This window comes from Zingiber officinale, chromosome 2A, assembly GCF_018446385.1.
Source record: "Zingiber officinale cultivar Zhangliang chromosome 2A, Zo_v1.1, whole genome shotgun sequence".
NCBI lineage: Eukaryota > Viridiplantae > Streptophyta > Magnoliopsida > Zingiberales > Zingiberaceae > Zingiber > Zingiber officinale.
Window position 1 is genome coordinate 95,553,302 of NC_055988.1, and position 10,479 is coordinate 95,563,780.

General features: G+C 38.8%; 1 non-coding gene across 1 annotated transcript; it reads right to left on the minus strand.

The window, feature by feature from the left end:
- Positions 1 to 7,095: 7,095 nt before the first annotated feature.
- On the minus strand, positions 7,096 to 7,168 carry TRNAF-GAA. The gene has a single exon. It is a non-coding gene; the product is annotated as a tRNA-Phe (tRNA).
- Between the last annotated feature and the right edge of the window lie 3,311 nt (positions 7,169 to 10,479).

Sequence of the window (10,479 nt, forward strand, 5' to 3'; positions counted from 1 at the left end):
GAAACAAAAATCCAGAGCCTAATCCTAACCTCAGTAAAGCATGGTATGTCACTCTAGAAACTAAGATACTCATGGCAATAAGATACTCATGGCAACAAATCACGAGATATAAGCACGGATACATCACAGGCGACAAACCTAACATGCTATGGATATCAAACAGTGACATACCAAAGGCAAACATGTTCATTGCTTGTAGTTATAAAATACTATGCATATCCAAATGACAATATCATAAAAGATAAGTCAAGAGGTACCCGCCTCCAATGTAGATCGTGTTGTATGTCCTCTAATCAGAGCTCTTGTCTCAAATCAAAACCCTGAAATAAATATACAATCAACACTTAGGTTTATCGTAGATCGGATAATGCAAGCCGAAACCTCAATAAATCCAATCTTATGACCTCACCCTTTTCTTCCAAAACTCATCCAACACCTGATAATCATCTTCTGTTAACATAATCCACCTTAACAATTCCTCAAATAAATGATTACTAATGAATCTAAATCTGTAACTAAACTCTAGTTAAATCCACAACTGGAAATGAAATCAAATCTCCAATCTCAACAGATTAATAAATTCAAAATCAATTAAAGATTATCAACTAGATGTTTAATCGAATTCAGTTCCTTACCCAAACAAACATCCAACTTCCTTCTTCCCAACCTTGCTAGTTGATCCACATCACACAACCCTGCAGAAAAGTACCTTACTGTTGGAATTAAACGAATCAAGAACAAGACCAAGCAATGGAGTTTACGGATCAATCATCAACCCAACTCACCTTACCGTTACCTTACTTAAACCCCAAACTGGATTCTATAGCAACCTCCCCTCCAAATGCAATCTGTGAGGAACAAGAGTTGTTGGCCTCTGCCGGAATTGGTGTCCTATCCAGTGGTGAACCCGAGCAACAAACCTCCATGCCACAGAGATCGCCGCAGCGTCGAGGAGGACTCCTTGCGCCGCTGCTCGACAAGGCGACGGCCGACGGAGCAGAGAGCAGTGGGCAAGGGAAAATCTCGGTGGCTGTCACAAAAGAGATCGCGACCGGCGCTAGGGTTCGGTTGTGAGTCGCATCGGCTGTAGGGTGTCAGTGGCAGCACAAAGGGGAGAAGGCGTCAGCTAGGGCTACCGGCGGCAGTTCCACGCGGCGTCGGCGCTGTGCAGAGGCTCTGGGTGTCACGGCGTCAGTGAGGAAAAAAGAAATAGAGGAGGAGAAGAACAGGCAGAGAAGAGAAATCGGCTCGGAGAAGATGAGAAGTGGAGAAGAAGAAAGGGCGTCGGTTAGGGCACGGGCGTGAGAGAAGAGAAGGCGCGAGGAGGTAAAGAAAACGGCAAAAAGAAAATAAGAATAAAAGAAAAACAAATAAAAAGGAAAAGAAAAATAACTTTTCCTCACTTAAATGGGATAGCCTAAACAGGCTTTCCCGGGCCCCATTTTATCCCCGTTAACTCGTCCATACGAGCTCTGAAAAATTTCCGAAAAATTTCCAAAAATTCCGGAAAATTCCCTTATTATTATTCTCTATTTTTTGGTATTTTACATTTTGAAGGAGTTTCTTCGTTACAAGTTGGACATGCTTTATACCCTTTTGTACTCCATCCCGACATTAAAGCATATGCCGAGTAATCATTGATTGTCCACAAAACTGCTGCACGCATTAAGAAAATATCATTAGTCACGGTATCTCGAATATTCACGCCTTCCCACAATTGTTTTAACTCTTCAATTAGTGGCTGAAGGAAAACATCCATGTCTTTTCCAGGAGATGTCGGTCCAGGTATTAATAAAGATAACATCATGTTTTCGGACTTCATACACTTCCAAGGTGGCATGTTATATGGAACAACCATGACAGGCCACATACTATAAGTAGTGCTCATCCTACCAAATGGATTAAAACCGTCTGTTGCCAAATCAAAACGTACATTTCTAGGATCCATGGCAAATGTTGGAAATTTCTCATCAAACATCTTCCAAGCTGAACCATCTGCTGGGTGTCTCAAAACACCATTCTCTTTTAGCCGCTCAGCATCATGCCATCTCATATCTCTTGCAGTGTGCCTAGAACTATACAAACGCTTTAATCTAGGAGTTAGGTAAAAGTATCACATCACTTTTTTTGGTATTTTTCTCCCTTTCATATTTTTGTCAACCCATCTGCTCATGCCACAAATAGGACAATTCTCAAGCCCGACATTTTCTCTCCAAAAAAGAGCACAATCATTTTCGCATACATGAATTGACTCATATCCCAGTCCCAGTTCACCGAGCTTCCTCTTTGCCTCATAGTGTGAGCCAGGTAATATTGCTTGAGGAAATGCCTGCTTCAATAACTTAAGTAACATATCAAAAGATTTGTTACTCCACTTGTTCAGTACTTTCACATGCATTAATTTTACCAAGAAATTAATCGCAGAGAAATTTACACATCCCGGATACAGTTCTTTCTCAATTTCTCTCAACATATCATTAAAACTTTCAGTTTGGAAATCTCTTTGTTGAGTAGGCTCACTAGATTCTCCTATCTCCACTGGTCTAGTCAAATCATTCAAAACATCTCGCATTTCATCTTGGGCATCACTATCAAATAAAACTTCATTCTCCAATGGTGGATGTTCATATTGCTCACCATGATAATCCCACACTTTGTATGATTGTTGTATCCCATGTCGCATTAGGTGTATCTCTACTAAGCCTAGTGGTTGATACCGATGATTCAAACAATTATTACATGGACATCTTATTTTCCCATCTTCATTGGCATACTCGAGAGCGCGTGTCACAAACATCCGAACATCATTTTTATATTCAGGAGAGATTCGATTCCTCACACTCATCCAACTTTTGTCAATCGCCATTTTGTAAAACTAGAGTAAGGAAAAAATATACATTAAGTATACATGCTATGAAAATCAATCAAAATTCATACAATACTATCTAGCTCGATAATACTAACTCAAAGAAGAAATATAGTTTATTTTTAGGTTGAAACCTCTCAGAAAGAATCTAGCTAGGATATTCACTGTCAGAGCTCATTGCGTGAAAATTCTCATATCTTATCTCTTTTAGATTTTGAATGTTGACAAATAAGTAAATGTGGACATAAATATCCCACCACCTTTTAAGTTTTAACGCATTTTTAATGTAATCCTGAGTTCATGAATGATTATGTAAATTATCTAGAGATCTTTGCTTAACATTGAAGGTATGGTTCTCTAGTTTATTATTAGTTTAGCTCGCTTGTTTTCAGTTCACTTATTGTTCAACCCAAATTATTTTCGCGACTTACATTTTGTTGAGATATGAATCTTTACATCTTGTTTTCATCAATTTACAAAAAAACTAGATCAAGATACTAGTGGCAGTCTCACAACAATTTGCAATCATTCTTTTCACTGTTCATGCATATCTAAATGGACAGATTCATCTTGTCTCGGTAAGAAACGTGGTTTCTTTATATTGATGCTTATTTGGAACTTCTCCACCCATCCTTTTTTCCATCAAATAAGCTATAGTTAGTTCTGTTCTCATAAAACACATTGGTTGAGAATTTGAGACTAAACAAAAACCCAAACATATATGTAGAGGGAGCTATGAAATCGCAAGGAAAAAAATATCAACCATTTGGCAATTTTGATGAGGCGGAAGAGAAATAGTTTGGGTGGGAGAGAAATTACCTCAAGATGAATCATACGATGACGACGATGGAGGTTCTCTAGCGTCGCCTGGTCCGCAAGAGAAGAAGATAAGGCGTCGTCGGCTGGTCCGCAGGAGAAGAAGATGAGGCGTCACGGTCTGCGGGAGAAGAACGTCGCGTAGCGGGAGAAGATACTGAGGGCGGCGATTAGGGATTAAGTGCGCAATCCTAATTATAGAAATTAGTAACATTAATATAAATAAATTTTATTTTATAAAATTTCGCATTAAAATATAATAAAAGATCTAACATAAAGTATAAGAATGCGATTTTTTTAATAACTTTAAATAAACCCCCATAATAAATTAAAGTTTTATTAAAACATAATTTTTAAAAAATAAATATATAATATGGAAAATTTTAAAATTATAATTAAGTGGTAGTTTTCACATATTTAGAAATTTTTTATTCTTGGATTTAGCGGCGCTTAATGTCTCCACGTCACCAAATGACCATAATTTAAGGCGGGAAAACTTCCCGCTAATATTAGCGACGTTGAATGAGGAGTGTGTTGCCAAAGTATCACATTTGACGACGTATTTTCTATGTTGTGTCCTTTAAGCGACGTGGAATGATGTACACGTTGCGGAAGACCTTCTTTTGGCAACGCGTAAGATTTAACACGTCGCTAAATGACACCAAATACATATGGGAAAATTTCCTCTTAATATGTTATCTTTTAGCGACGCAAAATGCTCCAAGAGTTGCCAAAGGGTTACATTCTGCGACATTGACCGCATTGTGCGTCGCTAATAGCAACGGAATATAGCATTCTGTCGCTAATGCCTTCATAACCAATAATATCTACTTAGATGGTTCGCTCAGCCCCGTAGCGCCGAATTTCATCATCGATTTTAATTTGGGAGTAGAGGATATCTTGGAGTGAATAAAAAGAAGACAAGCTAAAAGCTCAGAAGAATGAAAAAGTGTTCGAACTAGGGGGCTCACCAAAGTAGTGAAAAAGGAAAAAAAAGAGTCGGCGAGGCTTCTTGTACTTTAGCTCTATCATCATCAGATCGTCGCTCAAAAATGGAAAAAAATATCAAAGATTTGCGGTGAGCGTGGATCGAACACGCGACCTTCATATCTTCAGTCTAACGCTCTCTCAACTGAGCTATCCCCGCTGATGAATTTGTATAAGAAATTATATACTTTTATAACAGTTTTCAGTAAAAGACTTTTCTTTCAAAAAATTTTATGTATAATTAAGAAAAATATTCACATATAAATCATTAAAATAAACAACTAATAGCGATGAAATTATCAACGACGTTTAACAATCCATCGCTAATTAGTGATAGAAATATTATCTTCCATCACAAATAACGACAGAATTCAACATTTTATCGCTAATGCCTTTGTATACCTTAATATCGGCTTAGACAGTTCGCTCAGTCCTAGAGCGGCGAATTTCATCTTCGATTTTGATTTGGGAGTAGAGGTTATGTTGTAGTGAATAAAAAGAAGACAAGTTAAAAGGTTGAAAGAATCAAAATGTTATCAAACTAGGGGGCTCACCAGAGCAACGAATAAGGAAAAAAAAGCATCGCTGAGCGATTCTCGTTCTTTAGCTCTATCCTCATCAAATCATTGCTCGAAATGGAAAAAAAAATAAGATTTACAGTGAGCGTGGATCAAACACATGACCTTCAGATATTCAATTTGATGCACATGATAAAATCATTTTTGTCATGAAACGATATCAAAGAATTTTAGTAATGAACCCCTATAACTACACTAATGCAGTATAAAAATGACTCAGGTCATCACCCAACGAATGCAACGATAGGATGGTAATCTAGGATTGTTTCTTATTTATATATTTGGGATTTTTAATATGGAAATGTGGATTTTAGATTTTGATTCTAAACCTAACAATTAAAATAGCAAAACAAGTAGTACACTAATGAATGTTTGAATGAAATCTAACTAAGTGTCAACAATTAATTCACAACATATTGTCACTCTACACTTTTGGTTTCACCATCAACATAGTTAAACTAAGGAATGAAATTGGAAAGTATTAAATGGAAAACAATTCAAGTAAAGGAAAGCTAACCTAACCATAATTACAATTGCACTAGAATAAAAAGAAACATGAAGTAAAGCAACAACGAAACTACGTAGAGAACAAAACCTAGAGCATGTAATGAAACCTAAGCTAATTTCTCCTAATTGTATTCAATCAAAACTAGACCTTAAAGAAATTGGAAGAACAAGACAAAGCAAAAAATTAAACAAACTAAAATGTATCAAATTAATCTTAACTAGTGGTTGAAACAATTCATCAAACAAGTTGTGTGCATGAAACTATTTAATCATGGTATGTTCAATTAAAACATGGGAAGCCATGTTCAATACAAGCATTCAACCACAATTAATAAACACCAACATGAATTAAACTAAGTTAACCAAACTACAATCCAGATGTCAACTTTCAATACCAAGGACTACCCTTGCCGTCACACATGGGCCCGAAGAAAGAACCCCTGACTCCGGTGAACAGTAGCACACTGTCGATCTGCTGCACGCCTCAACAATGATGATACAAATCTTACACCGAAGAACCCCCTCGGATGGAAGTTCAACAGAATAGGTGGAGATGTGTTGTTTGATCCCCCGTTGATCTGTGCTTCTGCCCTCTCAAGCCACAGAGTGCTTAGCCAAATCGGATGAAGTGAGAGTCCAGACAACAATGTGAGCTATCTCCGGTGGATGGAAGAGGCTGTCAAAACATCTTAAGGAACTCCTTGCCTTCACAACCACTTAGGTAAGGAACCCTCTAAAGCTCGATGGTAGAATGTGAAGGAGCTGATATACTGCCACCGGAGTAGAAGATGTACTATCGTCGCTTCTTACCTATCCGACTGACGCTCTCTAAACTGAGCAATCCCCACTGATGACTTTCTATTAGGAATTATATTTTCAATACTTTTATAACAGTTTCTAGTAAAAGACTTTTCATTTAGAAGATTGTATGTATAATTAAGTAAAATATTCACATATAAATCACTAAAACAAATAGCTAATAGTGATGGAATTAATGATGTTGTTTAACATTCCATCGCTACTTAGCAATAGAAATGTTATCTTCCATCGCAAATAGCAATGGAATACAACATCCTATCGCTAATGCCTTTGTAACCAATAATATCTGCTTAGACGGTCCGCTCAGCCCCGTAGCATCGAACTTCATCTTTGATTTAGATTTGGGAGTAGAGGTTATCTTGGAGTGGATAAAAAGAAGACAATCTAAAACCTCGGAAGAATGAACTAGGGGGCTCACCAGAGCAGTGAAAAAGGAAAAAAGGCATCGTCGAGGGCTCCTCGTACTTTATCTCTATCATCATCAGATCGTCGCTCAAAAATGAAAAAAAAAAATCAAAGGTTTGCGATGAGTGTGGATCAAACACGCGACCTTCAGATCTTCAGTCTGACGCTCTCCCAACTGAGCTATCCCCGCTGATGAATTTGTATAAGAAATTATATACTTTTATAACAGTTTTCAGGAAATGACTTCTCTTTTAAAAAATTTTATGTATAATTAAGAAAAATATTCACATATAAATCATTAAAATAAACAACTAATAGCGATGAAATTATCAACGACGTTTAACATTCCATCGCAAATTAGTGATAGAAATATTATATTCCATCACAAATAGCGACAGAATTCAACATTTTATCACTAATGCCTTTGTAAACCTTAATATTGGCTTAGATAGTTCGCTCAGTCCTAGAGCGGCGAATTTCATCTTCGATTTTGATTTGGGAGTAGAGGTTATGTTGTAGTGAATAAAAAGAAGACAAGTTAAAAGGTTGAAAGAATCAAAATGTTATCAAACTAGGGGGCTCACCAGAGCAACGAATAAGGAAAAAAAAGCATCGCTGAGCGATTCTCGTTCTTTAGCTCAATCCTCATCAAATCGTTGCTCGAAATGGAAAAAAATAAGATTTACAGTGAGCGTGGATCAAACACATGACCTTCAGATCTTCAGTTTGATGCACATGATAAAATCATTTTTGTCATGAAACGATATCAAAGAATTTTAGTAATGAACCCCTATAACTACACTAATGCAGTATAAAAATTACTCAGGTCATCACCCAACGAATGCAACGATAGGATGGTAATCTAGGATTGTTTCTTATTTATATATTTGGGATTTTTAATATGGAAATGTGGATTTTAGATTTTGATTCTAAACCTAACAATTAAAATAGCAAAACAAGTAGTACACGAATGAATGTTTGAATGAAATCTAACTAAGTGTCAACAATTAATTCACAACATATTGTCACTCTACACTTTTGGTTTCACCATCAACATAGTTATACTAAGGAATGAAATTGGAAAGTATTAAATGGAAAACAATTCAAGTAAAGGAAAGCTAACCTAACCATAATTACAATTGCACTAGAATAAAAAGAAACATGAAGTAAAGCAACAACGAAACTACGTATAGAACGAAACCTAGAGCATGTAATGAAACCTAAGCTAATTTATCCTAATTGTATTCAATCAAAACTAGACCTTAAGAAATTGGAAGAACAAGACAAAGCAAAAAATTAAACAAACTAAAATGTATCAAATTAATCTTAACTAGTGGTTGAAACAATTCATCAAACAAGTTGTGTGCATGAAAGTATTTAATCATGGTATGTTCAATTAAAACATGGGAAGCAATGTTCAATACAAGCATTCAACCACAATTAATAAACATCAACATGAATTAAACTAAGTTAACCAAACTACAATCCAGATGTCAACTTTCAATACCAAGGACTACCCTTGCCGTCACACATGGGCCCGAAGAAAGAACCCCTGACTCCGGTGAACAGTAGCACACTGTCGATCTGTTGCACGCCTCAACAATGATGATACAAATCTTACACCGAAGAACCCCCTCGGATGGAAGTTCAATAGAAGAGGTGGAGATGTGTTGTTTGATCCCCCGTTGATCTGTGCTTCTGCCCTCTCAAGCCACAGAGTGCTTAGCCAAATCGGATGAAGTGAGAGTCCAGACAACAAAGTGAGCTATCTCCGGTGGATGGAAGAGGCTGTCAAAACATCTTAAGGAACTCCTTGCCTTCACAACCACTTAGGTAAGGAACCCTCTAAAGCTCGATCGTAGAATGTGAAGGAGCTGATATACTGCCACCGGAGTAGAAGATGTCCTATCGTCGCTTCTTGCCTATCTGACTGGCGCTCTCTAAACTGAGCAATCCCCACTGATGACTTTCTATTAGGAATTATATTTTCTATACTTTTATAACAGTTTCTAGTAAAAGACTTTTCATTTAGAAGATAGTATGTATAATTATGAAAAATATTCACATATAAATCACTAAAACAAATAGCTAATAGTGACGGAATTAATGATGTTGTTTAACATTCCATCGCTACTTAACAATATAAATTTTATCTTCCATCGCAAATAGCAATGGAATACAACATCCTATCGCTAATGCCTTTGTTGTTAGGATCTTCGGATGCGGCTAGAGAGGGAGGTGTGAATAGCCGACCCCAAATTTTCGTTTCTTCCTACAATTTAGGTTAGCGCAGCGGAAATACAATGTAGAAACGAAAGTGGAGAAAATCAAACCTCAAACACGATGATGTAACGAGGTTCGGAGATGATACTCCTACTCCTCGGTGTGTCCGTAAGGTGGACGAAGCCTATCAATCCGTCGGTGGATGAGACCCCGGAAAACCGGCTCATAGAAACTCCTTCTGGGTGGAGAAACCTCGCCACAAACTTCTTGCAACAGCAAGATAGGAGTACAAAGATACAACACAATACAAAGGCAGTAAGAATGTAAAAACACAGCTTGCCTTCTCGTCGACTGGATGAAGCAGAACTTCACGAAACACCTACAACAGCAAGGAAGCTTCCACGAAGCTTCAGGAAAATGAGCTTAGCAAAGCTCATTGCGATGAAGATCGAAGAAAGAGGCTCCTACCACCAGAGGCACTCACCCTTTATATCCTCGAACTGCGAACTCGCAAAGAGGCGGAGGATACGGTGAAAGCCAGCCGTTGTGACTCAGCGGCTTGAACCGATCGGGCCCACCGATCGGTCGGACCTCGATCGGTCTTGGGACCGATCAGACCTAGCTGATCGGTCCCCGGACCGATCAAGACGCTCACAGAGAGTTGTGCGAACTCTAATCGGTCTGTGGACCGATGAGGACTCAGTGGATCGGTCCAGGCCGCCCCTCTTCTTCTCCCGATCTTCTTCATTCAGATGATTACTGATCGGTCACCGCACCGATCGGTAATTCACTGTAAACACACTTCTAAACTCGGTCAATCGATTCAGATCCGTCACCGTAATCCGTCGATCGGGTTTAAACTCACCCTAAACCCGAGAACCGAGCGAGCTACCGAGCCCTCTCAGACCTAGTCCGGAGAACGAGCTACCGAGCCCTCTCCGACTTCCCATGTCCGGTCCAGAGAACGAGCTACCGAGCCCTCTCTGACCTAGTCTGGAGAACGACCTACCGAGCCCTCTCCGACTTCATCCGGTCCAGAGAACGAGCTACCGAGCCCTCTCTGACCTAGTCCGGAGAATGAGCTACTGAGCCCTCTCCGACTTCGTCCGGTCCAGAGAACGATCTACCGAGCCCTCTTTGACCTAGTCCGGAGAACGAGCTACCGAGCCCTCTCCGACTCCATCCGGTCCAGAGAACGAGCTACCGAGCCCTCTCTGACCATAGTTCGGAGAACGAGCTCTCAAGCCCTCTCCGACTTCCCATGCCAAGTTTCCATAC